Below are 25,658 nucleotides of genomic sequence, written 5' to 3' on the forward strand. Positions count from 1 at the left end.
TAGTCATGTAGACCTCCTGACCTCTCTTTTATCCTCCATTTGGCTCCTGGCTTGGGAGATTCCGTAGGCCCTCACTCACCAAGAGGGCTCAGTGGTAAACCCATTGGTTCTCAACATATCATCAATCTGACACGGGAAGGTTAGCGTTCTGAATGCTAGCGTTAATGTTATCCTCTGCCTGATAGGATTCTACCACCTTGATATCTTGGCTCCCTGGCCCATCAAAGAGGAGCCCACAAAGTGGCCTCCTCCTGTGACCTCTTTCAGGAACATGATACACTGTTTTCAGTGCTCCCCCTGCAGAGCCAACAAGCATGTCTTATTTTGGTTTTTGTTTTTATTTTTTCCTTTCTATAATCCTCCACGATTAGAAGGAGGTAGGCTTTCTTTTCTTTTTGCAGAACTCTTCTTGTGTAGCTTGCAAACTGGACCCTTTAATGTCTTTTTTTTTTTTTTTTTAATACTGGCAAGTTTTCAGCCCTTTTTATTTTTTCCTTTTAGCAGTTAGCACTTTTTTTTTAAAATTTTATTTATTTATGGCTGTGTTGGGTCTTCGTTTCTGTGCGAGGGCTTTCTCTAGTTGTGGCAAGCAAGGGCCACTCTTCATCGCGGTGCGCGGGCCTCTCACTATCGCGGCCTCTCTTGTTGCGGAGCGCAAGCTCCAGACGCGCAGGCTCAGTAGTTGTGGCTCAAGGGCCCAGTTGCTCCGCGGCATGTGGGGTCTTCCCAGACCAGGGCTCGAACCCGTGTCCCCTGCATTGGCAGGCAGACTCTCAACCACTGCGCCACCAGGGAAGCCCCCTTTAATGTCTTTTGAAAGGCAGAGTTTAAGTATCAATCACGTTGTTCTTCACCGGGCCCAGATTGAGGAGAAAGAACGTTTTTTGCTTCTGCTGGTAAACTGTTTATTAGGGAAAGTTAAGGGCTTAGGGGGTGGGATGAGGTTGGTGTGTTCTGGAGGTGGAGGTGGGGAAGTGAGGAGTACATTCTTTAAGCTTCGCTTAGAGCCCCAGAATTTAAATGTCAACTCTAGATAGAAATGATAATTAGATTGTAAAATAGCTTCTTTACAGTCATAAAAACTCCCAAGCCGGCACAAATGGAACATGAAGTGTTTCTACCAGTGGTGTGGATGGATTCCTTATGATCCGTTTATCTTTTCTTAACCCATCCCTGCGTTTAACCAGAGGCATTTTCAATGTGAGTTATTGAAGAGAGGGGTTCAGTTTGAGGCCAAGAAGTAAGTTTATTTATTCAACAAATATTATTGAGTGTATCTAGGCACAGCCCATAATATGAATTCTGAGTCTTAGTTTATAAATTAGCTAATTAGCCATTACAACGACTTATTCTTTGAAGAACATAATTTAGATAGATTTAAAAAAAGAGAAAGTTTCATGCATTTTGTGATCTGATGGAGCAGAGGCAGGGCTGACTCTTGGTGCACTTAGAAGAGCCCACACTTGGTTTAATGCTCTGCTGTGGCCATCTTAACATTCTTAATCAGTTTTGAACAAGCGTCCTCACATTTTTATTTTGTGCTGCGTCCAGCAAATTGTGTAGCCAGACAGGAACAGAGGGATTGGCCTTCTAATCCTGATTTCACTTAGTAGCTCTCAGGCAAGTAGTACTGTAAACCTCACTGTTTCATCTGTAAAATGGGGCTATACCAGTGCCTATATAGGCTTGCTGTGTAGATAAATGAGATGTGTGCATAGAGTAATTAACGCATCACTCTGCAATTAGCAAGTCTGCTGCTGCTGCTGTTACTAATACTTAAATGAATGTGTTTTGGAGCCAAACTATTTTTTAGGCCTGAACAATCTACTAAAGTAGCAAATAAATTCACTGTTCTAAAGCAATAAAGATATAAAATCATTTTTTAAAATTCTAGGATATTACCCTAACACTGCCAACCTCTATTTTCTAGCCACTGGTTAGTTTTCTTACAGCAAGTAAACGGGTTGTTGTTGTTATTTTCTCACAAATTTAAATTTGGAATATTTTGTTTCTTATAACTTTAAGATTGCTAAATTGCATGATTTTCTAAAGGAGAAGTAGCAGGCTCTGATATTATGCCCTATTGGCTTTGCTTTGCTGTTAGGAATTTGACAATTTAGTTTCTATTTTAAGTACTTAATATTTGATAGGGATTTATAAATAAAGTACATATAAACTCCAGTAAATAGAAAAGGATGAAGCTGGTGGGCAAATGGGAGTGGTAGATTAGGAGGAAGCAGTAGACATTATACAGTTATGTTGTATTTTTAAAATGTGTAATCAACCTTATTTGAGAAAGGATTGGAAGCAGAATACCTCAACCATTCAGCATACCAGGGGAATGGATAAGTGAACTTTTCTCATAACTGACGTTTAAGCGCTTAACCTTGTAATGTTTGCTTTAAGGTACTTTAATGGAAATTATCATTTCTATGGAAATCTTAAGTATTGCAGGTATTTGATTCAGAAAACAGAATGTACTAAGCATTGTTTTTTATTAATAACTCAAGGTTATCACTGTATGAATATCATGCCTTAACTGTTTTCTCTTTGGGGACAAAAAAGGGACATAGGAATTCCTTATTTCTTCAAGGAAGCTCCCCAGGCTTCTGCAGAATGCTAGCTGGTACTTGTTTCATTTGTTGGCATAACCTCTGTTTTCTAACAACCCTTCAATTGATGTGAGTAGGTCTGTTTCTGTGACTTCCACCTTTCTCAGGATTGTTTTTAATAATTTGATTCTGGTCAGTCTCTTTATGTGGGTCGAATTAAGAGATCTCTAAAAATGCAGGAGCAGTACCTCAGCCATCTTATACCATATGGTACCCTAAGAAGGAGAGAAATCTAGTCCCAGAGAGATCAAAAGTAAACAGAAGGACAGAGAGGAAAGAGAGAAAAGATGAAGAGCGTGTGCCCAGATTCCTGAAGGCTTTCTGGCTTCTGTTTCTAGAGCCTGGTGAGGTCCTGCTTCCTTTGAGATTCTTTAAGTATCTCATTATCTTTTAAGTAATCCCAAAACTTTAAAAAAAACCAGTTTGCATTTGCATTCTTTTTCTTGTGAACAAAGGCATCCTAAATATGATTGTGTCTATATTAGACTTCTGAGCAGTTACTGTCAATGTTAACTCATTTGAATTGGCAGTTCACTAAGCTCTGGCTCTTTCTCTTTGTTTCTAACCCCAATTCAGGACTTTATATTTAGCTCTTTTTAATTTTGGTATGACTGAGGTGGTGCACTTGAATATCATAAATGTCCAGGTAAGAGTTGATGAAGGCCTCTGCTAGTGTTAGGGGCCTAATGGAGATTCTGGGGAAACTATGAAGGGTAGGACGATACTAGGATTCCATTGATAAGTCTTGAATGGAGATGATGAGTTGAATGAGAAGTTGAGTCTTGAGGAGCACTTACAAATGAATAAGCAGAGTTTGATGCCATTCACTAAGGGAGAGCACATACAAGGTGGTGAACAGGACAGTGCATTCCTTTCAGGCCCTGCTGAGTTTGCTTCACTTGTAGGAGGGAAGTATTTGAGGCTTGGTCTCAGGAGAGGGACTTAAAGGACAGTTAAAAAAGTACAAGAGTTACCCATTTTTAAGTGATAGTTGACTCCAGGGGGGTGAAAGAGACCACTCAGCAAAGGGGTACAGTATGAGAAGAGAAAGCTAGAGATGAGACACTGAGGAACACCATCCCTTGGAGGAAGAGGAGGAACTGCTGGGAAAATAGAGAAGCAGCAGCCTGAGAAGTATCAAGGAAGCCGGAAAAGACAGTGTCAGAAAAGACAATAATGACGTATCTTTGAGAAGGAAAGAATGGTCAACAGTATTAACTGACATTGAAAAGTCCAGTTGGATAAGGAGTGATATACACTCAGTAGCTTTGATAACTCAGAGACAGTTGCTGACTTGAGGTACCAAACTATCAGTGGGTCGGTGAGAGGAAGGCCAGATTACAGCGGATGGAGAAGTAATGGGCAGTGTGGAGGCGAACATCATGTATCAGTCCTTCAGAAACTGAGCTGAGAATGCAAAGAGACGATTTATAGACGCATGAGGGTGTGTGGGTGAGGGGAAAGGTTTTTAACAATAGAAATTGCATCCTATCACACTGAAGGAGGAAAGAAGCCAGGAATTACAGGGGAAAGTGAGGATTAACTGGTGGAGGGAGAGAGAAAATAACAGGTTCTAGAGCTACAGTGTCTGGATTCAATTCAGATAAAAGTTTAAGACAGATATTTTTATGTCAGTGGGGAGGGATGCAGCAGGGATGAGGGTGAGAAATAGAGATGAACTTCTTTCCCACCCAGTGGTGGTATTTCCCTCCACGAGGAAAGAATACTTAACTAGGGTAACACTGCTTCTTTCCACCTTCTACCCACTACTCCCCTAAAGGAAGAAGGAGGCATAATTTGCTTAATTTGTGAATTTGGACAAGCTGGGTGTTCGTAGCCCACTCTTCCTCTTTACTTTCTGTTGTGAATTCTCCTTTACTTCTTATTGCTATGACTGGGTTGGTAAGACTGCTTTGTTTTGGTTTTTGATATTAGAAACTTTATTTAACTCTCACACTTCAGTCATTGTCTCCAATGTTAACTTCAACAATAAGAAAGGTGATATTTTGGACTTCATTGATTTTTGTCTTCTTTCTCTACTGGGTCAGAATTCAGCTAGGGAAGAGGCATCCTTTCTTCTTGGTGCCCCTTATTGATTTTCAGCAAACTTTTCTTCTAAGATATGTGGAAAATGGTTGACTATAAAAGATAAAATATCTCCATATGTATGCTAATGGAAAGTTAAGAGCATCTTGACCTTTTGCCTTCAGGTAGGAGGTAAGAGCAAATGCTAGGAGAAGGGGTCTGGAATAGAGTAGAATCTGAAGAGTAAAATGTGGACACACAGAAAAAGTACTGACTGGCATTTTTGATCTAGTGGAGGCAAGAATTTATTAAAATAGTTTTCCTTTTAATTTTTTTATCAGGGTTGACTAAGATTATAAGATAAGAATTTTTTGTCACATTCTTAGACTTCTGGCACTGGGATTTTATCTATAAATTTTTCTGAAGTTGTTGTTACATGTCTAAATATATGCAGTATTCCTATCTTTATTGTTATTACCTCCAAGATGGCTTGATCACTTCTCTCTGGCAAGCACTTTATTCTATCTTTTAATTTTGAAAATATTTCAGTACAAAACAGTGGTTCCCCAACTTACTTCATCTCCCTTCAGAGCAGTGATATTGAAAGCCTAGGTAAAGTAACGTTCAATTCAGAAAAACACGCTTTAGATGTCTTTTTGGTGAAAGGCAGGTAAGAGTTATTTATGTTGGTGATGTCAAATCTATCAAACCTTTAGTGAATAGGAATTCGGGCCCAGGAAGTCTTTGGCATTCCTTTTGTGTCCTGTGAGTGCAAGGAAGAAGAGCACCAAAGCAACAGGACAGTAGCCAGTGGGTATTTTCAGTAACATGAAGGCTTCTTTTACTACAGAAATGTCTCTTTTAAAATTTTAATTCAAAAGAGAATCTCTCCTGGGTTGAAACATCTGCATGTGAGTGGCATTTGCAGTTGAGAAGAGGTAAGAACTAACAATGTAACATGTTAAATAGTCAACCTTTTTTTCCTCAGTAAGTTCTGACACAAGGTGTTCTGTTCAATTGAATATTTTCTCCTTTTTTGCTGGTATAATTTCAAACAGTAAGATTCACAGATCTCAAGTGTAGTTTGATGAGTTTTGATAAGTGTATGCACCCGTGTAACCAAAGCCTCAATCAGGATACATTAGCATTGCCGTCTTTCCAGTTTATCCCACTCTCTCCCAGAGGCAATGGCTCTTCCGATTTCTTGCTTCATAGAATGATTTTGTTTGTTCTTGAACATTGCAACAATGGGTTATACAGTAGGTATGTTTTTATGTCTGGGTTCTCCTAAGCATAAAGTTTTTGAGATTTATCCATTTACCATCATCAGAAGCTTATTCTTTATTATTGCTGAATAGCGTTTCATTGTATGAATATGTTACAGTTGAATATTCTTTTTCCCGTTGATGGATGCCTGGGTTGTTTACAGTTTTAGGTTATTATGAATAAGATTACCATGAATATTTGTATGTAATATTTTGGGAGACATTTTTATTTATTTTGGGTAAATGCATAGGGGTGGAATTAATGGATCATAAGGTAGCTATATTTATAATTTTATAAGAAACTGTCTCATGATTTTCCACAGATGTGGAGCAGTTTTATACTTCCACCAGTAATATCTGAGCAGTGCCATTGCTCTGAATTCTTTCCCACATTAAATGCTATTACACTTTAACTTTAGCCCTTCTAATGAGTGTGAAGTCATATCTTCGTGTGGTTTTATTTTGCATTTCCCTGATGGTTATGATGCACGTTTTTCAGGTGTTTGTTGGCATTCCAATATACACTTTTCTGAAGTGTCAAGTCTTTTGCCCTTTTTAACTGACTTGTTTGATCATCATATTAGTATTTATTTGTAGGTATTATTTAGATAATCTGGATACAAGTATATGATTTATGTACTGCAAATATTTTCTCATTTTGTGGTTTGCCTTCTCCTTTTCTTTTTTTTTTAACATCTTTATTGGAGTATAATTGCTTTACAATGGTGTGTTAGTTTCTGCTTTATAACAAAGTGAATCAGTTATACATATACATATATACATATACATATATCCCCATATCTCTTCCCTCTTGTGTCTCCCTCCCTCTCATTTTCTTAATGGTGTCTCTCAATGAGCAGAAGTTTTAAGTCTGATGAAATCAGATTTATTATAATTTCTTAAAAATTATAAGAACGATTCATTCTTTTTTTGTTCTATTAAAAATTTTTTTTCTAATTGATCACAAAGATCATTTGCTATGTTTTCTTCAATGAACTTGATAGTATGTTTTTTTACATTTAGGTTTGTAATCCAGACCTGATTAAGTTAATTTTTGAATGTGGCCTGAGGTATGAAACAAGGTCCAGTTTCTTCTATACAGATATCTACTTACTCTAGCAAAATATGATGGAAGACCTTCCTTTCCCCACTGAATCCCATTGACACCTTTGTCAAAATCATTTGGGTCATTTCTGGACTCTCTGTTCCATTGATCTTTTTGTCTTTATGTCGGTACCAGACTGTTATGATTATCTTAGCATTATAGTACGTCTTAAAATCAGATCATGTTAATCCTCTAACATCATTATTCCTTTTCAAGATTCTGAAGCTGGAATTCTTAATTAGAATTACTTTGTACTTATGTGGGGCCTCCTAGTCTTCCTCTGCTCTAATTGAAAAATGACTGTTCTGTGAATGGGTTATTGAAGAATCCAAATATGTAAATATGCGTGCATCTTTTCACTGTGCTTCCTAGAAGCAATGTGTGACATGCCATGAAACTTGTCAAGTGTCTGAGCAGTTCTTTAATGCAGTGAAACAGGTTTCCTGACAAGTGTGCCATCTGCTGATCATTGTTTCCAACTGCATTATAAAATGATAAACTCTTAACTTCCTTTCTTTGTTCATTCTGTGCCTTCAATGATGGGTCATCTAGCCCAATCATTAACATACTTCTAACACACACACACACACACGCAAACAAATAAACACACCATTATTTCTATATCTCATTTGTATCTTGGCTTCCTATCCACTTTCATCCTTTCTACCCAACTGCCAAAGTTAACATTTTTTTTCCCTTCCCAAGAGCCTTTTGGGCTGGCCTTGAAAATTCAGATCTCTACTCTGAGTACGCCTCAGAGAACTCTTAAAAATGGCTTTTTTGTCAGGTCATTGCCAGTGTGTTTCAAACCTCATTAAAGATAATTAGTTTCAATGTGTTTTAAGCTACTCTGTGTAGACTCTAAGCCTACTAGAGAGTAGCATCCATTAACAACTTTAAAAGTTGTTTATATACATAATACTTTTTAAATAGAAAAATTTAGACACATTGAATTTATTTTGCTCCTGTGGACTCTTGGCATTTAGAGTGCTTAAGAAACTTGAGAAAACTTTGATAACGTTTACTATAGGCATGGAGCTATTACTTGCTAGTAGGGTCTTTTTAGCATTGCCAACTAAACACAAATGTCTAGTTTTTGAAAGTCAACATTTAATTGGAGAGAGATTGATTGATTAAGCCATCTACATGTGGGATCTCCCTTCCTCCTCTTTGAGTCCTGATATATGACTATCCACAGCCTACCGCCTACCATAGTGATTAAGCTTAGCCATAATGATCATTAAGTTTTTTGTTTGGTTTTTTTTTTTTTTGCATTAAAATCAGACACTTTATTCTAAAGTGGATTTTGTAGTTTGGCTCTTTTTAGTAAAATGAGTTTTATACCATATATATATATATATATATATATATATATATATATATATAATATTTGAATTACTAGACTTCAATTTCTAAGGCCATTTTAAGCCTCAAAGTCATTGATGAGCCCACACATAGCATCCATGACTGCTGAATACTTTGCATGTATTATTTCCTTTTATTATTATCCGCATGTATAGATGATGACACTGTGCTTAGATGGCTGAGATAACATATCCCAGATCATAAGTACATGGTGGAGTGAAGCCAGTATTTTAACCAGGTCCATTTGACTTCATAACAAGCTCTTAATACACATTACTGCCTATTTCTCTATTTCAGACACTTACTCTCTTAAAATAGCTCTCCATAAAAACCCTGATGAAGTTTTCAAATCTCAGATCTTTTCTAATTAGGATTTATGTTGTAATATACAAACATAGAGTTATAGGAGAATTAAAAAAAAAAGAAAATTAATAATGTGTACATGTCTAAAACGCAATACTGCCTCTTAGTGGGGTCTCTTTTCCATAGCAACCTTTGCATCTTCACTGTCAGCCATTCTGCATCTTGTACTAACTAAATCCATAATTTCCAGCATATGCACATTTCAGTCTGGTTACAAAATTTTCTTTTTATTTCTTTTCAGTTTTATTGAGATATAATTTACATACAACATTGTGTAAGTTTAACATATACAACATGATTTGATATGTGTACAAAATATGGTTTTTCATACTAACATTTTCTGAGTCTTATCTCTGGTCAACCCAGTCCTGTAATTTTATACCTCCCGGCTGGAAGAACATGAGCAGTTGATGTGCAGTGTTCTCTCTCTCTCTCTCTTTTTTTTTTTTTTTTTTTTCTTTCTATGACAGATAATCAATTACAAAAACAGAAGGAAGTAGCCTGGTGCATTTTATTAGGTCTGCTGTTTGATTTTTATTAGGGATGTTCTTCATTATTTGGATACACTATGTGTTCATATATGAGAAAGGGGTGTGTGTGTGTGTGTGTGTGTGTGTGTGTGTGTGTACATATGGAAGAAAGCTCTGTGGAGCCCATATTTATCAGTGAGTCCTTAAGTGTACACTTTATCCTTCTGCTTCTGGGTCCATCCCAAACTCATTTCTCAGAATCCAAGATCTAAGAACACCTCAAATGTCTGAATCTGTAGACAATCCAGAGTTGGGAAATAGACCCAGGAAATGCCTAGAGATAATGAAAGAAACTTAATCGAGCTTATATCTGCCAGAGTTTAAATGGACTATTTATTTGCCCAGTAACAGGCCAAGTATGAGCAAAAAAGAACAGCATATGGAAGCATTCTAGCACAGTAAAAAGGAAAAATCATGAGAAAAACTGGATTCTCAGGCTCTACCACTGAATGGTAATGTGAATTTAGGTAGGTTCCATAAGCTTTCTCTATTAAAGAGATGGTAATACCTTTCTTGATTATAAGCTACTTGAGGATCAGGACAGAGTCTTATACATCACCTTATTGCATAATAACAACTTCTAAAAAACATCAGTACGTCATATAGGGTTTTTAACCTTTTGGACCGAGTATTCCCTCAAAATTATTTTTATAAAAAAATGTACTCTAGTCCATATCTTAATTTTTCATTGCATCTTCATAAGGATAAATGTTTCAGCATATCATAAATATTGCTTTCACATAGAACTGTTATATCACACTTTTAATTATATCCAATGGGATGTAAACATCATAGCAAATTGAAACCCACTGATACCGATTTAAATAGTCTATGTACAAACTCAATTTTAAGAGATGGAAATTTTAAGTTGTTATATTTTCTTCTTGAAATTTTCCTTCCAGTTCATTTCTCCCACATAATTATTGTTGGTCCACAAAGTTCAAAACAACATTAATATATTTAAAGTTTTTATGATTGCTAAAAATTTTTGTGAAACATCTTAATTAGGTTAAGATATGGTGCAAATGGTGTTTGATTAAGGAGGATTCAGTCTCTTCCTCATGAAGACCATTCCTGACCCCCTGGCTTAGGTTAGACCTGCTTACTGTATAATAGCTCACTGTACCCTGTGCTATTTCTTTCTTAATACTGTTTTTACTGTCTCCTTTCCTCACTAGACTGTAGGTACCCTGAGGATAAGGACCTTGTTATCTCATTCAGTGTTTGATCTCTAAGGACTAGTCTAGCAACAGGATAATAGTACATACATAATGGATATTTGTTCAGTTGAATTTTATTGAGGAATCAGTAAGTGAAGGAGACAGCGTAAGATCCGACAGAAACGTAACTAGGAGAGTGAAGTATTACAAAAAGCAGTGTTCAAATAAAGCACAGTTATTACAAGAAGTGATTTATTGCAAATGCAAGATTTTGGATAGTGAAGTTTCAGTAGAAGGAAGTTAATGCAAGTTAGATTGTAGAGAATACTAAAGACTGATGGGTAAGGAAGAAGGGGAGGCAGTAAAGGAAAAGAAACTCAGTGAAATTGGGATGTACGGGCGTCGGGGGCAAGGAAGCGTATGGCTGACTGCTCTGAGCATGTGTGTTCCATAATCAGTAAGAGGCGAATGAAAGGGTTTCTAAGACGGTATAGGAAGCCAGCTGAAATTTGAAAATCTGAATTATCAGTGGGCAAAATTTACATCCTTCCATAACTTTCTCTGGAAGTGCTCAGCTGAAACCAAGATAATAGGAAGTGTAAAATGGGGGAAGTTCAGTATTTGACTGGAATAGCAGAGGGTTAAGGAGGCAATTGGGTTGAGAGCATTATTAAAAACCTTATCAGTAGGAATATGGAGGATCTCAACACACTGAGCGTACTATTTCCAAGTATTTAACAAGTCTAAAAAAGATAACGTTTCCTGCTGAAACTGCTGCTGCTTTTTCTGAGCAAACGATGTTATTCTCATGTCTTGAACATCTGCTGCCAGGAAAAAAAAAAAATCTCAGAAATCTCAACATTATATACCAATGTTCAAGCCAAAGCAATGTAAAGTCACTGAATGAATCAAGATGAGCTCATCCAAGATTCCATTTTAGAACACATCTAGTCTTCTACCAACGGTTGAAGTGCAATGAAAATTGTAAACTAAAAATATCAACCTCTTCTGATGCCATAGACTGTCTAGTCTGAGATGTCTAACCAATACACAGGAGCCCAGATTTCTCTAGGCAGTGGCTTTTATATTGGATGTTTCAGGAAGGTGGGTTAAGATGTCTGTGAACTCAAAACTTTTGAGGGACTAGCATATGGTGGTTACCTTAGCAACTGTAGCAGTGTACTATACTTAGATGGTTTTCACTGAGAGCTGATTGTAGAAACACTGTCCTCGTGTTCAGATGCAGTAAAAAAGAAAAATGAATAGGAACCTAAACTGAGGTAAGGGTTTATTATAAAGGTAACGTTTCCAAATGACCATTGCTAAAGGAGAGCTTCATATTTAGCTGTTTTTATTTAAGGTAATAATTAAAATGGGGAGTCAACATTTTAAGTAATGCATCTATTTTTTTTACTACTTGAATTCTATGATACAATGGAATATTTCAATATTTTCAGAAATCATAGTAGGATTAATTATCACCAAGTCAGCTGTTAGATTTGGGAGTGCTAAATATTAGTTGCAGTCTCCGTCTCCAAGAGTGATGATCATATCAAGAGTAAATATGATCAGAAGTAGGTGTTTTTTTTTCCATTTGCCATTCTGAAATGAAATTGAGTAATCACCGACATGGAGCTGTTTTCTCCCTCTAGGATAAGTGGTTCTCATACTTCAGGGTATGTTAACGTTCAACATTCAAGGTTCTTCAGGAGCCACCTGTATCAGAATAGTTTACGGTGCTTGATAAAATGCAGATTTTCAGGTCCCTTTCTCAAGCATTCCAAATCAGTGGGGCTGAATATTTTTTCGTTTCACAAGTTACTCTGATACAGATGGTTCCTAGACACCACTTGAGAAACAAACTGTCTCAGTTTGATGCCCCAGGGAAGTCTTGGGTCACTTTGACAAATGAGAGACTCCCAAGGAGGCGGGTAAATTTAGTGTTGATTGTATGAGGCTGGGAACATAAAAGCACTGCTAAAATGTCTAGAAAATCCATTCTTATAAAGGATAATGTTTAGTTACCATTTCTAACAAGGTAATTAAAATCCAATGAATCCTTTCAAATGTTTTATACTTTGTAAACATCATTCTAATATAAATACATTTTAATTTCCTGAAACTTACATTTTTATTTCTTTCTGTTGTCAAAGGCATTCTTATCTCATCTCTGCTGTATATGGGGCAGTATAGAGGAATGGAAAGAGCCTGGGTTATGCAGCCAGATAGCTGTGAATTCCATTCTCAACTCTGTCATATAGCAGAAGGATATTAGGCAAGTTATTTACCTTTCTAGAGCCTTAGTTTTCTCCTTTGTTAAAGTGAGTGTTATCTTATTTCCAATCCTGGATGGTTGTGAATAATAAATGATAAAATATATGTGTGATGCCTAGAATAATATTCACTCACAAATTGCCCCCTTTTCCTCCCTTCCTCATATAAAAAGGAGCACTTATTCAGTGTGAACGCTCTTCTGAGTTTATGTTTCAGTGGTTCAGATTGCTAAAATTAAAACCAACCTCTTAAACTACACCTACATGCTAGCAATAAATTATGTTCTAAATTCATATAGCTTTTCAATTATATCCATTATTTTCCTTACATTAATTTTCCAGTTCTGAGCCAAACTAAATAACATTATTTTTATATTAATAATACAGTTATTAAAAATAAAGATGCTAGATGAAATAACACCGGAAAAATATTGTTGAATCACAGTTATATTACAGACAAGAAATAGACTATTTCAGGACGCTAAGGTAGAATCAATCCATTACTCTTTGTTTTCCTAGCACCTGCAACATTGCTTAGTACATGGAGTGAGTAGTCAGTCAAACCTTGATAAATGAAAAATGAAATCAGATTAAATGGAAACCTTAATTTAATAGAGGAGAAAGTTGGCTACTGTCATGCATCTACTAAAAGGAAGCAAGTAATATTATTCTGATAAGGATTACATGAGTGAACATCTTCCGTCTCATGTCTGTTTTAAAATCAAGAACATTTAAAATAGCACTTAAAAATACAAAATTACAGTTTTGAAGTAAAAATATAATAGTAGAGAAAACCAAATGATCAGATATTATAAGAGGGGCAGCAGGTGGCAAGTTGGTCAGAAGGGATTTGACCATTCTAGAGCAAGTTCTTTTAGGGCCATTAACAACTCAATTATTGTCATGAATTATGGCTTTAGAATTCAATTACTGTGTGACATTCCCATGTAAATGGCATCCTTTATTTCTGCTTGGTTTATTTGAACCTGAACCTTTAATAGTTTAGGTATCACAGTGGCAACTCAGGTGGTGGGTTTTGGCATCACCTCTATAGAAAGTAGTACAGTGTGATTTCCTGAGAGGAAGTACCCACAAAATGTATAAGATTTAGGGTACCATTGTGAAACTAAAAGTGATTCTTTGAAAAAATAAACAATTCATCTCATATTTTTAATTAAAAATCTTGTGATGTCTATGTTTTGTTTGTTTTAATTTGTTTTTAATTTAATACAGCTTCATGTGAATGGCTGGGCATTAATGATAATGACCCTTTCTGACCAATGTAAGTTTTCCTTCTTTGAATTTTCCTGTAATGTTGTGCCTTTATTAAGGTGTGTCTTACTACTGTTGTTTTCATTTTTTTTAAACTTAATTAATTAATTAATTTTTGGCTGTGTTGGGTCTTCGTTTCTGTGCAAGGGCTTTCTCTAGTTGCAGCGAGCAGGGGCCACTCTTCATCACGGTGCGCGGGCCTCTCACTATCGCGGCCTCTCTTGTTGTGGAGCACAGGCTCCAGACACGCAGGCTCAGTAGTTGTGGCTTACGGGCCCAGTTGCTCTGCGGCATGTGGGATCCTCCCAGACCAGGGCTCGAACCCGTGTCTCCTGCATTAGCAGGCAGAGTCTCAACCACTGCGCCACCAGGGAAGCCCTGTTTTCATTTTTGAGTGATTGCTTTATACTAGATAAAATGCTGTGAGGTTGGTTATTTATAGACGAGATCATTGAGGCTTAGGAAGTAACTTCCCCCACATCATACACCTAGTAATTGGAGGATCTTGGATTTGAACTCAGATCTGTCAGAAGTCAAAGCAGTTAAGGTCTTACCCACATCACTTTCCTTTGTCAAGTTTTAATAAACACACACACGCATATATATTTAAGTTGTTAAACTTAAGCTCATTTAATATAGGGACTATACCTTCTACATCATGGTATCACCTTTAGCAATGATGCCAAATGTTTATCCATGGGTGCCACATGTTCCTCTGTATTTGTATAAAGCTCCCTCCAGGGATTCTAATACACGACCTAGTTGGGAAGTTTCTGTGCCTAAGATTGTGTCTCAAATAAACATTACATTGGAATATATAAATGAAGGACAAGAGTGCCAAGAGTATTAAGTATGAAATATATCTGTTTATGCAATGAGTCTATTATTTCACATAGGGATACGATGATTAAATTTTAAAGTTACATGAGAAATCCTAATGAAATGTTTTACATTTATAGTTTTACAATATACGAACTCATTTTGTAAATATTGCTATTTTTGAATGAGAAATAGACTAAGACTCAAACAACTTGTGTCAAAGGCACTGCTCCACCATTTAATAGGTCCATGGCATTTAGTAAATCGTTTCCTCTCTAGCCCATAGTATGCCAAATTTGTAATAAGGAAATGGTATTATTAACCAATCCTTATAGGATTGTGGTGAGGATCAAATGAATTTGTTGAAGCCCTTTATCGATCATGGTGTACAGTATACTTTGCATCTGGCACTGTGTACTACTCATGGTGGGTCCAGAAGCTCCTGCCCCTCACCATCAATCACCATTATGAGTGATAGTTCTGAGCTATAGTGAATGCTGAGAACAAAGAAGCATGTTTAGCTATATATATATAAAGGTATAGTAATTATATTTCATTAGCTCATTCAGCCATTTATTTTTTGGTTGTTTTTGAGTGCTGTTATATACAAGAGAGATAATAATGTGCAAAATGATATAATTTTTAAAAGACAAGTTTACATTTATGCCTTTATAAAGCTTATAATCTATTGGGAGAGACAGATGCTAATCAAGGAATCAGAGAAATTATAATATGATAAGGCTGCAGAGGAAAAGCACATAATTTTAAGAACGTAATAAAAAGCGAGAACTGACCTAATCTGGGAGATCGGCGAAAGATTCTCTGATCAAGTTATGTCTGGGTTAAGATCTGAAGAATAGAAGTTAACCAAGCAGATGTGGTGGGGAAAAATGTGGAGGGGACATTCTTGTTAGAGGGGCAGCATGTACAAAGGCCCTTCAAATGACAAAGAAAACCAGAGTGTCCAGAGTGAAGAGAAGAAGGGAGAGGGTAAGGGGAGGTTGTCAGGGACCAAGCCATGCAGAATGCTGGGGTGTGACTTCTAGATCCCTATATCCCACGAGCAAGGACCACTACAACAACGTTTCAACCTAGGAGCCCAAAGAATGAGAAGATCATTATTTGGCCATGAGAAAATCTTGTTATCCTTTCCATCTACAATCCTTTGTACCTGGTAATCCAGCCTGTAATCTAGAAATCACTTGGACCAGCACCATTTAGCTAGAATCAGCTGAATGACTACTTTGTGAAGATGCCATTCGTGCTAACCATGGAACCATTCATAGGTGGCGGATCCTTTACTGACAACCTGTTATTTATTATGGCTTCTAGTTACTTACTGGGGACTGTGGGAACTCCTATTAGAATTAGCCCTTCACACTGTATTGTCCATAACATTCTTATGTTACTGGACAATACCTGTTACCATCTTCCATGCCTCATTAGCCTTGAAAACGCCAGGGTCATAGTATTATTGTCCTGGTAGCTATGCTCACAGAAATTATCCACTTTATCTCCTGCTCTGGACTGTCACTCTTCTCCCAAAAAGATACCGTGCCCTATGACTTTCTGGACCACAGAAGTTAGTTCATTTTATTTCTCTGGGTGACCTTTTTAATGTCCTTCAAATGAAAGAGCATCTGCCTCTGCTTGCAATCTTTAATCCCAGCTGACACAATTTTCTAATAGGATACATGAGAAATACTTAGGATGCTATGTCTCTTACCAGCAGAATCACTGGGACACCGTGCAGGTCCCTGGGGTTTTGCTCTAGCAGTACAATTCCCCACTCTATCCTTATTATCAAGCTTTATAGTGCCTGTGATCTCTATTCTTATGTATCTCAGTTTTCTCTTCTCTAGTCCTAGTACCTGCAGCAGAATTTAGTGATTGAATGTCATCATGGTCAATATTTTCTACACCAAGCGTGGTTATAAAAAGGGTCCCTCCTTCCTTTGAAGCTATAATCTGTCATGCACACAAACCTTCACAACCAATTTCAGTGTCCAGACCACGTGTTTACAGATGAAAGCCAACTACCAGACTACCGTTAATATGAATGGTCTCTCCTTGAGCTATCTCTGGTTTGTGTAGCCCTCCTAGATACTTAATATTTTTTAAAGAAAAAATTGTTTGGATGATTGTTAAAATGGTGAGGAAGACTTTATTCAGGATTATTGTGACAGGCATCGAGATTGCCACAATAAGGGGGGGAGATAGGGTTCAACTCTGAGTACAGCAAGGACAAGGGGGAGTTATAACCAAAGAGCAGGAGGAAGGGTCAGTGGATAGAAAAGATTAAGAGGAGGCATGAAGGGGAGGGGGAGGGATTCTTGCTGAAGTCAGGCCAGAATGGTCAGATATCACGGGTGGGGGGATTCTCACTGAACTGACTTAGTAGGATTGTTGCTACACCTGAACTAGGCAGACTGATGACAGGGCCCAAGGACAAGTCTTGGTCAAAAAGAGGCCTGTCTAAAGTTTGGTCAGAGTCTTTGTCAATGTCTAATACTTTGGTCTTTTTCATGGTCCTGTTCATGTGTTTCCCAAACTGATGGCTCTCTGAACTAAGTGTGGTATATACAGCAGTTAAAGTTAGGGACTTTGGAATCAAAAAAGACCAGGGATCAAAACATATACCCACAGATTATTATGCCACCACAGATAGGTTACTCTAAACTGGATGTAGAATAGTATCTAATATATAAGGAAATTAAATTATATAATGTATTCAGTAGAAGAGATGTTTAAAGATAAAATGCATATAAAACACTTAACCCGTTGACTGGCACCCAGTAAGCACACAGTAAGTATAATCTTTTATCAAACCCCCAAGTCATCATAGAAGCTCTCCCCTTACTTGAGTGTAAGCTTTTTAAAGACAGGGCTTTGTCCATTTTAATGCCAAGTGTACTTCCTAAATTAAAACAGTGCTCTTAAAACAATAAATATTTGTTAAATGAATGACTATAAAACTCACATTTCATCAGAATAGATATTAAAAGGAAGAAAACCTATGGACACTACTTGCTAAAAATATCTGCTACTTTAAATAATCTAGGCCTGTAGCCTAAAAAGGCATCCTTTGTCCATGTACCACAATTATTGGTATTGTTTTGAGTTAAGGTTTTTAGGAAACAAGTTGCTATGTTAGACAGATTCATGTGCTGAGGAACTAAATGGGGGCCTCTGGTCAACAGCTGGTAAGAACTGAGGCCCTTAGTCCAACAGCCTGCAAGGAACTTAATTTTGCCAACAACCATGTGAGTTTGGAAGCAGATTTCTTCCCAGTTTTGTCGTCAGATGAGACCCCAGCCCTGGCCAACACCTTCAGTGCAGCCTTGGGATAGACCCTGATGCAGAGACCCCAGTTAATTAATTCTGCCTGGTCTCCTGACCCACAGGAATTGTGAAATAATAAACGTGTTATTTTGAGCTGCTAAGCTTGTGGTAATCTGTTAAACAGCAATAGATGATTAATACATCAGGCTAGCCTTTGGCAAAACTGGGAGATTAAATAAGTAGAACCAAGTTGTCTGTATTCACATGCTGTCTCCCATCTTCCGCTGGGACTGTTCTACCTCAGGCACTGTTCTCCATGGCTGGTGTGCTCTCAGTAATGTACGCTGTGACAGCTGCCTCATCCCTGTAGTGAATTTTGTTCTAGAATAGCCACATCCTGGGTTTGGAACTGTAGGTGTTTGGTAGAAAGTAGGTGATGCTCATGGACCTCTTGTACCTTTCATAGAATGAGAACCACTAAAGAGGATTTTCAGATGATTCCATGTCTACTCTTGGGCATAAGACATTATCCCATCTATCAAAGGGCTCAATATTTGATGGAGTAAATGAGGGCTTGAGCACCATGCATGCTTTCTGAATTGTCTGTAGGAATTGTGGCCAACACAGAGAGACCCTTAGCTGGGTGCTTCCTGGTTTTAGAAACTTTCTCTGGCTTCCTAACAAGTGGCACTGGCTCCATCCTAAGTAGGGATTTCTAGTAAGTCACAGCCCTTTCCCTGGAGATATTTTTTAAATTCCCAAACATACCTAAAGTAGCTTTTCTCTGTTGTTGCTGAGTAAGAATCTTCTGGTTCTCCAGGATGTACATGATGTGATGCTCTTGTTCTTTCTCCTTTGTGACATGTGACAAGAACCTGAGCTCTTTGAGTGCAGGGGCCATTCGTCTTTCTTCCTGTTGGAGTCACAAGGTGACTGTCCTTAGTCAGACATGATAGGTGCAAATACATTTGCTGAATGAGTAAATAACGACATGGAGTGATGTATGCATAGGCTTCCTACACTCATCTGTTCTCCTGTTTATAATCTAATGCTGCTTGAACACAAACATACTGGAAGCAGTTGTGCTTTATCACCAACTCATGTACATTGTGTAATTATTTCCAACTACTGCCAGTTCAAAATCAGGATATATTTAGCTCACTAGCTTCATCTTTGGTGATGCAATCGAAAGCCTCTTGCTGGTATCCTCTGTCAGCTGAGCTCTTCGCCTTATTACAGAGCTGCATTTCTCTGCTTCTGACCCAGTTTCCTTCTCGCAGGGGAGTCAGCATATCTGGGTATCCTATGTAATTCTCCTGGCCTGCAAGAGCCTGGGTTGTGTAATTAGCTCCCACAACCCTCTTACCTTCCAGTCACCTCTCTCTCCAGGCTTCCTTGAGCCCATTACTCTCCCAGCCCTCTTTGTGCCTCTAGATGCACCATTACTGTGTCATCATCCGTATCTTCTTCCTTCTCCCTACAACTGCCCTCAGGCTTGTCTTGGGGCCTCTCCCAACAGCGATGAGCAGGTTGAAATGGCTTCAACTAACTGACCAAACATAGTAATTAAAATCAGGGACATTGGAGTCAGACTGTCCTAGATATAAATCCAGATTCCTTGTGAGTTATAACCGTGACCAAGTTGCTTAATCTTACTTTCTCAATCTACTCGTCTGTAAAAGGAAGATGATGATTCTTTGTTTTTTGGCCCCAAGTTCCGCTTCTCACTTTAAGCTGGCAGAAGTGTCCTTTTAATTTCATATTTTCATTATTTCAGAATTGTGTACACTCATGGATTTGCATTTCACTTTGACTCGTTCCCTTAATCACTCATGCATTAAATAAGATTTTAGTAAGTGCCTACGTATGGCAGATCTTATGACAAACACCATGGATAAAAGGAGTAATGAGATGTTACTCCTGCCCTCAAAGTACTTACAGCCTAGAATGAAAGGAATAAAATCATATACAGTGCCATAAGTTAAGAAATTAATAAATAAAATATGTGTCAAGAGCTTGAGAAGAAAGAGATGGAAACAGTAAGCTATGGATTAAGGGCCTCCCAAAAGAGATGATAGATAGTTGAACTGGACCTTGAAAGATGAGATGGAATTTATAAGTTAAAAAGCAGTAGAGATGAGAGTATAGTTACAGAAAACAGAATTTGCTTTAAGTTGCTAATTTTTCTAGCTTCTTAAATTAGGAACCTGAGAAATCATTTTTTCTAATATAAGCATTTGAATGTATAAATTTCCCTCTATCACTATTTGGGGTGCATCTCACAAATTTTTCTGTGTTGTATTTTCATTATTCTTGAGTTCAAATTATTTTCTATTTCCAATCATGATTTCTTCTTTGTCTCATATTTTTTTCTTTTGTTGTTTGTTTTTTTTAGTAGAGTGTTGTTTAATTTCCAAATTTGAGTGGCTTTGCTTTGTATTTTATTGTTATTAATTCCTTAAATTCAAGTATTTTAGTGGTCAGAGAACATATTTTGTAAGATTTAAATTTTTTTATGACCCAGCGTATGGTTTACCCTGGTGAATGTTCCATGTACACATGGAACAAAATATTTAGTTATTGGGCATAATGTTCTATATACATCATGTAAGTCAAGTTAGTTGATAATGCTTATTCTTCTGATACCCTGATTGATTTTTCTAGTTCTATCCATTACCATAAAGAGGGCTATTAATATCTCTAACTGTGATTGTGAATTTATTAATTTTTTCCTTTATTTTTCAATTGCTTTATGAATTTTGAAGTTCTCTTGTTAGGTGCATTCACATTTAGGATTTTTCTGTCTTTTCTATGAATTGACCCATTCATTAGTACAAAACGTCCTCCTTTAACTCCAGTAATACTTTATGTCATGAAGATTACTTTGTCTGACATCAGATAGCCATACCTGCTTTCTGTTTGCATAGTATATGCCTACTATTTACATAGTATAAGTTTTAAATTTCTTTTCCTTTGTTTTTTACTTTATATCTGTGTTTTTCTATTTAAAGTGCATCTCTTGCAGAGAATATAATTGAATCTTGCCTTTTTATACTGTCTGGTAATTTCTGCCTTTTATTGGAGCATTAGTGTATTTATACTTATTATATTTATTCTTATGCTTGGCGGTAAGTTTACTATCTCTATTCATTTCCTAGTTGTCACATGTACTTTCCCCCCTCTGTTATTATCCTGTTTTCATTCAGATTAATCAAATTTAAAATTTTTCTACCATTATAATTTGCTTACTGGCTTTTTGATTATAGCATTCTGATTTTTTTTCTAGTGGTTGCCCTAGGATTGCAAATATTCATCCTTAACTGTCACAGTCTACTTGTGGTTAATATTATATCACTTCACATAAAATATGGAAACCATATAAAAGTACATTTATATTTACTGTTGTTCTTTGTGCTATTGTTGTCATATATTTTAGTTTTATAAACATAAAAAAAATTTCACTATAAATATTATTAGTTTTGCTTTAAAATAAATATATGCCTTTCAAATAAATTAACAGGAAGAAAATAGATAGTATTTTATATTTTCCTGTGTATCAGAAATTTTCATTTATTTTTATTCCTATCTGGTATTACTTCCCTTTAGCCTGAAGAAGTTTCTTTAAAATTTTTTTGTGATGGAATGGCCTGCTGGTGACCAGTTTCCTCCAGTTTTGTTTATCTGAAAAAAAAAAAACAACCCTTTATTTTTCCTTTTTTAAAATAATTTTTTATTTTACAGGTTTATTCATACATACCTAAAAGTCATTCTTTAAGCTGTAGAGTTTGATAAGTTTTGATCAATATGTATAGTCCTGTATCCACCATAGTAATCTAGATATTCCTTATAATCTAGAACATTCCCTATTCCCTCAGAGTTTTCTCATGCATCTTTGATCCCCTTCTCCCTTCCTAGCCCCTGGCAACAACTGATCTGTTTTCTGTCTCTAAAGTTTTTCTTATTCCACAGTGTTATATAAATGGAATTATATAGTATTTAAGATTGTGTCTCCCTTTACTTAACATATTTTTAAGGTTCATCCATGTATTGCATATATCAGTAATTTATTTACTTTTATTGTGGAAGAGTATTCTATTTTATGGATTTACCACAATTTATCCATTCATCAGCTGTGGATGTATGAGTCGTCTCTGATTTTTAGCTATTCTGAATAAAGCTGCCTTGAACATTTGCATACAGATTGTTTTGTAGAGGAGTATTTACATTTATCTTGGTAAACATCTAGGAGTAAGCTCACTGGGTCATATGGCAAGTTATGTTTAACTTTATAAGAAACTATGAAAATTTTGCAAAATATTTGTAACATTTTCCATTTCCATGAGCAAACCATGAGGGATCAGATTCCTTAGGGAACAAGTCTAGTTGGCCTGGTTTCAGCCATATGTGCACACCTTGGTCAGGAGAGAGTAGAATTCCCTTTTTGACAGTTCCACAAAGTTAAAAATCATTGAGAAAGCAGTAATTTCTAAATGAAATAAGATTCTGACAATAGAAAAATGGTTGCTGAATGGATGAAAATAGTGATATTTTCTGCAGTGTAAATCACTTAAAAATGCTGCAGAAGTAGAAAGACAGTTGGACCACAGGATTTGATTTTAATACCACTAGTCTTGCCAGTGATCATTTGCATGACCTTCTACACAACACTGGACTTCTCTGTGTGACATTTCTCTCACTTGCAATGCTAGAGGAATGGAATGGATGATCTTGGTGAGATCCCTGCCATTTTGAGTTTAATCTAAGCCATAGTAGATCAATTAAACATGTATTGAATGAACACCTTTAAAAGAATGTTCAGAGGATCTTTTCTATTCTGTTTTCATGCTTCTTTTTCATTGTTGCTTTTAAGTTGGATAAAGACTTTTCTTCTCTGTTAATTTTAATAATATTTAAAGCTATTAAAAAGCTTTAAGATTAGAGACTTGCTTCTGTGTGTGTGTGTGTGTCTATATATGTGTATGTATGTGTAGCATTTAAAAATAATTGGGAAGTGATTCACATAGATTGGATTAGTAGCAGTAGTGCCAATCTGGAGTTTATAAGGTATTGTTAACAGAGCTTACACCTTGAAGCACAAACGAAAGCTGCCATATCCCAAATGCTAGTCAGTCAAGTAGCCCTGAGTCCTATTTGCTTGATTTCCAAAATAGTATTGGGTACACGTGCTCTGGAAATCCCATGATAATCCAGCAATTGTTGCTCTTAAATCCTTTAAAAGTTTCAGGCAATTCTATAAAAACTGCCTTTTAGATAGCAAAACATATCAGCTTTTTTTTCAAGGGAAAATGTTCCTGTTAATGAGCCTGTGGATTTTCCTATACTCATTAATAGCGAAGGGTAATAATAGTAATAAAAAGCCAATTCTCAATATTTGCTAAAGTGGAGTGAACTGGACTCCACTTTAACAAACTGGACATTAGTAAACTAGGTTGGCTAAAAGCTGTATTACAAAAAAATCTAAATGAACTAAAGAAGTTGTATGAGATATTTTATTTCCCACATTTCTAAGAGCCATTTATATGTCTGTTCTCTATGACCTGTCCTATCAGATCAAACACCCTTATTATCTGGTAATTTCCCACTCATATGTGAGTTTCTGGAATAGCATTACTTCTTCTTAGGATATTTGAATTTTAAATTTAGTTTATATTTGTGAAATAAAAGATTTTATGATACGATTTTAGAAACTTAATAGCACACTGTAAGTCATTTTTAAGGTGCAGGAGACAGTGGTAAGCTAATGGAGGAATCTCATTGTTGCCCTGATACTACACTAACCATATTTCTATGTTAGCTTAAAGGAGACTGTATCTTTGTCATATTTGCATATGTATTAACTATGATGGTTTCTCGCATGATAGTGAAATAAATGATAGGAAAACTGGCTTGAAATTCAAAGGAAATTTATTGGCTATCACAAAACTCAGAAATTTAAAATTATAAAATGGCTTTAGACCCAGTCCTCAAAATTATATTTTAAGATATTATCTCTCCATTTCTTAGCATTATATTTCTCTGTATGGTTCCATTTTTGGACACAGTTTCTTGAAAAAAAAAAAAAAAAAGGAGATACCTATGGTTATTGGCGCTCCAACCAGTTATGGTACATTAGTTGGTTTCACCCAGGCCATTTGCTGACCTTAAGTTTAGGGATGGATTCAGTGAAATCATCGGTACTGTTTTTAATGCTGATAACAAACAGTCCAAGTTTATGCCATCAAGGAGCTTAATGTCCTAGCCACAGTTTGAAGATGTAGAGCTGCCAGTTATTACTAATGGATGTTTTTAATAGTTGGACTACAGTTGATATTTTTTCATAGTCTTATATGAGTTTTCAGATATTTACAATATCCATCTTATTTCTGATTTTAAGTTGCATATTTTCACATGTATTTCTTTCTTCAATTGGAATAAGTTTTTGATATGTTTATCCATTTTGATTGTATTTTCCCCATCAAAGCTATTAGCATAGAGGTTGTTCTTACCGTCCATGATATCTATAACTGAGAAAGTACAATTCTTTTATAAAGGACAGGAAAGTTATTATTGAACAACCTCTAGCTTTTATGATTCATACTTCAAATCAAAGAAGATTACCCTGTTGTGTAGCTGAGATATGATTTAATAAAAAGCTAATGAAATTTCAGGTAGACTTATTACTGTGCAGACTCCAGAAAGCCTGGATAATCATTTTGGCGAACTCAATTAACGTTAACAGATCTCCATTATGAATGGTGAAAAAATAATATTAAAACTTTAATGAGTAAATTCAACTTCTAGAAGTACATACTATATTTCTGATAGTTGTTCAGAGACTTTGAGATCGTTCTCTCATTTCCATGTAAAAAGACTTCAAATTAGGGACAAACTTAACCTGTTGATCTATGTCCTCCATCCCTTACTGAGACCTCTTTGAAACTGGACTTTTAATGTGCAGACTCTAACACCTGCCAAGTGGTAAGTTATTGTGATTGTCTTCCCTGGCCCTGATCACCCTTCTCACACTGGAAATCAAAAGATAAAACAGACCCAGGATTAGAATATCTGGGGAAAAAGGTGTGCTTTTTTTGCGTGCTGATAGTATGCAGGTCTATGCATGTTTTGCCTGCTTTCATTTATCTACTAAATTCCTACTCTTTTTCAAGGGACCAGCTTGAATTCTACCTTTTTTCTTTTCTTTTTTCTTTTTTTTTTAACATTTTTATTGGAGTAAAATTGCTTTACAATGTTGTGTTAGTTTCCGCTGTATAACAGTGAATCAGCCATATGCATACATATATCCCCATATCCCCTCCCTCTTGTGCCTCCCTCCCACCCTCCCTATCCCACCCCTCTAGGTAGTCACAGAGCACCGAGCTGATCTCCCTATGCTATGTGGCTGCTTCCCACTAGCTATTTTGCATTTGGTAGTGTACATATGTCAATGCTACTCTCTCACTTCGTCCCTGCTTACCCTTCCCCCCGCACCATGTCCTGTAACTTTTTTCTTTTACTATTAAACAATTTTAACTTTCTTTTCTTCTGTGTTTCAAAACATTTTCATTTACAATGACTGGGTCCCTACTG

General features: G+C 36.4%; 1 protein-coding gene across 8 annotated transcripts in view; it reads left to right on the forward strand.

The window, feature by feature from the left end:
• The window catches only part of NAV3 (neuron navigator 3), a 1,129,181-nt gene that overhangs the window by 623,756 nt on the left and 479,767 nt on the right, over window positions 1-25,658 (forward strand). The gene's annotated exons all lie outside the window — the stretch shown is intronic.

Source organism: Balaenoptera borealis (assembly GCF_965194805.1).
Source record: "Balaenoptera borealis genome assembly, chromosome: 13".
NCBI classification, from domain to species: domain Eukaryota; kingdom Metazoa; phylum Chordata; class Mammalia; order Artiodactyla; family Balaenopteridae; genus Balaenoptera; species Balaenoptera borealis.